The sequence below is a fragment of the Drosophila sulfurigaster genome, chromosome 2R, assembly GCF_023558435.1.
Source record: "Drosophila sulfurigaster albostrigata strain 15112-1811.04 chromosome 2R, ASM2355843v2, whole genome shotgun sequence".
NCBI lineage: Eukaryota > Metazoa > Arthropoda > Insecta > Diptera > Drosophilidae > Drosophila > Drosophila sulfurigaster.
In genome coordinates this window covers 3,858,684-3,865,691 of record NC_084882.1, presented here as the reverse complement: position 1 = coordinate 3,865,691, position 7,008 = coordinate 3,858,684, and positions in this window count along the sequence as shown.

The window sequence follows — 7,008 nt, the reverse complement described above, 5'->3', positions numbered from 1 at the left end:
GGAGTCCTAACGGGTCATTTCTGGTGGCATGAAGAACTCGTCGTCGTGAGCTTGCCACCCAATGCCCAGAGTTTTCGCCATACTCGAGTCCTCGAGTTCTAGGAAGTCCTCTCGGAGCAGCACGCTTTTGTTGTTCGATGTCGAATGTAACTGTGTTTAACTCGAATTCACTGATCTCACAGTTCGTCGTACGAAACATAATTCGTTAGAACGGTGTGTGCTTCGAGTCCACAAGGATTTGACGATACATCTTCGTTATGTCTGCATTGAACACATACCGAAAATATCGCCATTTGAGGATCTGCACAGTGAGATCCGATTAGAGAATGGGCCCTGGATGAAGGATATCATTCAGACTTGCCATTTGAGGATGGACAAGAAGCCTCCCAAAAAAAGGAAATGAATTTGTCGAGCTGATCTTCTGCTTGGATGGCGACTCTTGTCGAAAATGCTGAGACAGCTTTCAACACATTCTGAGAAAGGAGGCCGGTGAGAATCCAGCTAAATACGGTTTTTTGCGCAAGAAGTGAGCCTCAAATGTTTGGCCGGGAGCCGCTCAAAATGACTGACGGAAGGATATCCGCGCCAATTAAAATGTCAATCTGAGCACTTTTGTAGAAATATGGATCTGCCAGTTCGATTGCTGGTAGATCCCTTAGGATACTTTGCGGCATATGAATTGAAGGCAGCTTTCCTGCGAATGTGGAATGTGGAATGACGAACGCTGGATCTCGATATGGAGCCTCGACTTCGTTGGAGAACCAGTGCTGAAGTGACATAACTTCTGTACTTGGGACGCAACTGCGTGATTCTGCCCAAATACTTGGGCTTGCACGGACTTAAATGGCAACTTTATGCATTGGAATAAACGCTCAGAAATGAAAGTCGCTTCGGACCCGGAATCGATTAGTGTATGTAGTACCCAAATGGCATACATTGTAGACATCTGCATGAGACCACTCACAACATACGTCTCATTGAATACATTCGAATGGAATGGAATGGAATGAGTGGAATGCAAGAAATGAATCGACATTGTATCAGTATAAGTTCGCGTTTTGCTTCATAGCTTGGGACGTTGAACGAAATGAAAGAGAACGAATGAAGCGAAAAGGGGAAATGATAAATTTGACACTGCGTAGTATATTCGAGTAATTCGAGTTGTTGCGTGCAAATTCGGTCCATTCTTTTTCTGAGGCCTGCAGTTCAAAGACGCATTCATGGACACCTTATTAATAAAAGAAGCGGACGAATCTGTATGTATTTGTAGTCCGCGTTATTTTTATTGTCTTTTTAGTTTAATGTTGTTGTTTTAATTTATATTTACAGTTTAATTTTATTTACAGTTGCAACTTCAATCGTTCGAATTCAGCGTCTCAGTTTTCTGAGTTCTCACTTCATTCAATTCGTTTCTCTTTCTCTATTCTTTGTGCGACTGAGTCGTACGTAAGCGAGTCAACTCATTCACTTCAGTTTGGCTTTGCTTTCAAATTCACTCAACTCATTTTGACCATTGTGCATTCGAATGCGATTTTTTTTTGCCACTCATGCAGATGTCTAATACATTGATGACCGCCGTGTCGAGAAGAATATTCTGAGCGTTAATGTTAAAATAATTCTGCTCGTTTGATTCTGAGTGAACCGTATGAGAGGCACCATCGCCTCGATGAAGAAGAGTGTTGTGCCGGCCCTTGCATGTGAAGCAATTGTGCACTCGTACACTCTCTGAGCTGGTGACCTCTAGCAAAACAATTTAAACAGAGACTCTTCTGTTTAATGTAGGTCATCCGATCATTGACCGACGTTTGAAGGAAACGTGGAAAGACTCGGACAGGGTGATTCTCTTTTGAGCACAAGTCACACGATTTGCCTTTCTGAGTGATCCGGGCTTCAAAAGAGGTAACTCACTTTGAACTCTGCTGTGGACGGGATGATCCAGCGGTAGTGTTGTGCGAGTTGGAAGTTTGTTTCACGTGCTCAATAGCCTCGAGTGTACGATAACGCTCGTTGAGGAACGTGATTATGTCAGCCATGCGAGAGTCTTGGGCTTGTCCACCAATGATTGCTCCCATAATGAGAGTATAAGCTTGGGGAGCTTGGATGAACAAAGAAAAACCAGGATGCAGTCTGCGAAAGGACTAGAGACGGAAATGTTTGAGTGGTCAAGAGCGATCAAGCACCGCTGAATCGTGCTCTGCAGCTCCTTAATCGCTACCCCCGACTCTTGTGAAACCGTGGACAGGTTGAAGAGTATTTTGAGCTGGCTCGTAATCAGTAAGCGCTTGTTTTCAAAACGATTACAGAGAGCACTCCAAGCCGACGCAAAACCATCGTTCGTGAGCGGAATCTTGGCAATGATCTCGTTGGCCTCATCTGCAGTTTTGGAATTCAGATGGAACAATTTCTCGACAGGAGTCAACCTTGGATTGTTGACGTAGATGGTCGTGAAAAGATCACGAAAGGTCGGCCAACGCAAGTAATCTCTATGGAAAACTTCGGTCTCGACTGGAGGGAGCCGGCAGCCACTGGCATACACAGGACGCGCGGATGCGTCACTCCTGACTGACCCGGATACTTTGGTAATTTGCCCCTTCACGCGGGCGAGACACTGCTTGTACACTGAATAACAGTGATCGTATTTTGCCTCCGTGGCTTCTATGCCTTGATTGTCGTCTCGATGCAATGCCTCAGCGCATGTGGCATAAGCGGCCTCTACATTGTCCTAGAGGATTTGTAGCCGGCCACGACGGATCTCGTACGTATGTACGTTGTCGTCCTCGGCTACAGGCTCTCTGACCCGACTCTTGAACTGCACCAGTCTGTCAGCAACGGTGACGATATTGTTGAGAGCTATTGTACGGGTTTAGCTAATTCTCGCCTGGATGGATCGTGTGGTTGCCTGACTATGCACAGCACATAGAAGTTGCGGAGCGTCACTGTGGCGTGTGGCAAATCGTTTCGGCAAAGAAGGACTTTTGGCAGACGGAGATAGACGATAAACTTTAATACGCAGTTGAGCTGCAAGAATGACCTTTTATTTAACGGTTTTGGACCCAGAAAGAGCGGGCGAAGCGGACGACAGACGACGAGCTGTGGTCGGGAGCTTGAGTGAGTGCTTGGAATCTTTCTCACCCTTTTGGCTTTCGGAAATACTATGCTTCGGTAGTCAATTTAGAATCTTTTTTCGACAAAGACTCAGAGTAAAGCAGACATCCGACAGCAAGCCCAGATAGTAGAGGAACTTCGGAAATAGCAGACGCTATTGATTGGAGGAAATTGTTAAATAAAACACAAACAGCAGTGAGAATCTTTATTACAATTGATTCTTCTAAACGAAGAACCATCTTTATGGCATTATACATCTTTATGTGATGTATATAATGTAGTATAATGTAATGGATATATGTATTGGATGTGTGGATATATATATAGTGTATGTTAGGGTGTCCCAAAAAATCATAAATTTTTTTTTTAACGCATACCCTCTAAATTTGTTTGAATGATGTTGAAAATTTTTAAAACGAAATTTGGAGTGGGTAGGATAGCGATAACCCGTGCCGACTTGCATTTTAACTTGTCAATACTTGATTACTATGGTCGACACGTTCGAACGGTCAATGTGTCTGGCATTTTTAATTATTATGTAATGGCATGTTACCAGATCGCCACAAATAGTTGAAAGAGAACATGCAAATAACGCATTAATAGAGCTTTCTAACGGTGCATCGCATGGCATGATCGAAAGCTCCCACTGAGAGTTTTGGACGATTGAAAGTGTGCAGTTTCTTCTCGGCACATTCCTTAGACTTACTTGCAAATCAAACACATAGTTTTCGTTCGGTCAACATGTCAGTGGAGTTACGCACTGCTAAAAAGAATATATTCTTAATAGGTGATGCAAAACACCAAATAACGGGTTCAAAACTTCCTTCTAATAAACAAGTCTTAGCAGTTTTATTCTACAACATTCGTCAAGTGAATTTAACTGTAAATGAAAGTGCAAATCTCAGTATTCGTAAGTGCATTATATGGGAAAAAGCTCGTATACCTACGAAATCTTTTCCCAATTGTGTTAAAAAACTTGTGAGTTTATATCAAGTTTAGAGAGATTTTCAAAAAGATGCACAGAAAACACAAGACGTATTTAAACAGCGTCGACAAGAATTTGTCAGTAACTTGGACAATTATTTGATATTGCCCACGCCGATGCGCTTCAATTATTGAAAACAAATGAAGATAAGTCCTTTTTGCAAGGACAACGGGAGCCAGGTCGGCCGGGTCACTTAGGTGGAGTAGACAAAAAAGCGACCGATAAAGAAGAAAGGGCGCGCCTGAGAATTATTTGGGAAGAGAAACGGTGATCTAAATATATAGCAGAGTCAACCCCAACAACATCATCATATGATCCTTTTCAAGAAGACTTATCTTATTCGGACGAAGACATTATATCGTTGCAAAAAGATTGGCCAACTCATATCGAGAGCGCGCAACCCAAGAAAACAAAAATATCAGGGCGGAAAGACTTTCTCGACCTGAATAAAATGCAGTGCTATAAAGATAAACTAGATCTGCATATGTCTGAAAATTTTTGGAATTCGGCAAAATTTTGAAATTCTAAAGGGTGGGCAAACGAAAATAGCGAATGGGCAGTCTGAAAAAATCAACAAAATTTTGAAATTTGGCAAAAATTTGAGACTTTGAAACTTGGGCCAACGTTGAATTTGTATGGGCAATCAAAAAAAGTTGAAAACCTTAAAATTTTTCAAAATTTTAAAATTCTGAGATATGGGCAGACTTGAAAACACTTGAGGCTACCGTTGTATAGTTTAAGTTTCCATAACTTCGAGGTGTGGGCGATCGATTTTGAGACATTCATGCCGTAAAAATGTCAAAATTTTTCAAAATTCAAAATTTTGAAAACGAAAATTTTTTTCGAAAAACTAAAAGATGGGCAAACGATTTTAAAGCGATTTCCGTAAAAAAAAATTTTGAAAAAAAAAAAATTAAAATAAAAATGGTTGAAAATTTAACCAATAAGAATCAGCCCATGAGAAACGCTACATCCCTTCTAAAGAAGAACTCTGTGGTTCATTGTTTGGTAATCTTCATGAATAAATATAGTTTCTTTTATCTTCTATTTTGTAAACAAATTAGTAATTTTCTTCAATTTTATATTTCAGACAAAAACATTTACGACTTCGAATCAGTCAAAAGTAAAGCGTTGTTCACCCGGCTTGGCTTCAAATTGATGATAGTTTTCTGAACGAAGAACCATCTTTATGGCCAAACATCGCTTCGTTTCAAGATGCTAAGAAAAAGGTTTCAATGCTAAGGGCAGTCAATGATGTTGCTGAAAGAGCGGTTAAGATGATGCAAGAGTTTCATGGATTAATTACAGTTGAAGAGGAACAAAAGCAATTTTTATTACGCTGCGTACAAGAACACCGGAAGATTTATCCAGACTGTAAAAAACAAACCTTAAAAAGAACATTTGTAGAATAATGTTTTTTTTTTACATATATTGTACATAATAATAAATAGCAATATGTTTCGTGTATATAAATATTTTATGACCTAAATTAACTCGATTTTTTAGTAATCTTCAATACTTATTTTGTACAAAAATTTAGATTTTATGTTCGACATCAAGTCGGCACGAGTTGTCCTGATTCAATCGCCATAATATTTATTTTCTATGTTCATAGGGTTATTTGGAAAGGAAATAGAGGATATGCGATTTTAATTAAAAAAAAATCCCACCTGTTACCATGGGACACCCTAGGTATTTATGTCGTGTATATGTATGTAGTGGATGTGTATATATATATGTGGAGTTTATATACGTTGGGTATATACGCGCGTTTATAAATAAAAGTGCAAACTTTATTGTTATTTAGAATAAAATAACATTAAGAGTTGCATACACATGGAGTGTGTTAATAACGACAAACGCGGAATGACAGAAAAGTCACTACAAAGCACTTGTACGGCCAAAAGGAAATATACACTGTGCAACATATGTATATGTACACAAAGTCGATAAGATGGCGGAAATTGCCGGTGGAACGCTTATGTACTTATATATATGCTGTGTAACATATATATAAGAGACAAGGAAAAAAATGGCGCGAACACGACACTTAGAAAAATGTATGGAAAAAAAATGTATTACTTACATATCTTGATGCCAATTGCTGTTGCTGGGGTCGAGTGGTGGAGATGGATCCGGCTGGAAGGACCAAATGTTCGTCGGGGTGGCGATGATTAATGATAACACACTTTCCGTTGAGTAGAGTTTGTAACTTTTAGAAATCACGTTTATCACGTTTTCCACTTTGAAATTACACTTGTAGTGTGGAGAATAGTCGCAAAACATATGTGAGAAGGAAAAAACACTAAAAGTGGGCAGGAAAAACTAGATCAGTGTGACTGCGCGAGTGACAAGGTCACACACACAGTATACTAACTTTGTCACTATCGATATCAATCTATCGCGACCTGTCAGCTGTTTTGAGTGGTAACACCTGCCATCATCTGGCGTCAACAATTGTAAACTGCCAAATTTTGTAAGTTTGTAAGTTTGTAATACAACTGATTGTCATCTATACCGCACTTTTTTCGATAACAATACGAAAAAAGGCAATATACAGCCACACTTTCGAAGCATTGTCGTATTTTCAGAGTTTCAAAATTTCTATATATTTTTTCCACAGAACTTGTCAAATTTAACTATTTAGCATATAAGCTAGTCCTGCAAGTTACAACATTACATTCGCACACTATTTTAGATCAAAATATAAAAATGTTGGATGTTATTGAAACATTTTTTTGGCTGATCCAGATTTTTCATTTCTCCGGGGTGAGCTTACTAGCAAGTTTCAACTTTCTAAGAGTTTCAACAACTAAGACCCCTAGTAAATAGGCGTTTTTGCCCATACAAAAGTATTTCTTTAATAACTTCGACAATTTTAATCTGATCGCAACCAAATTTCTAGAAATCACAACTTA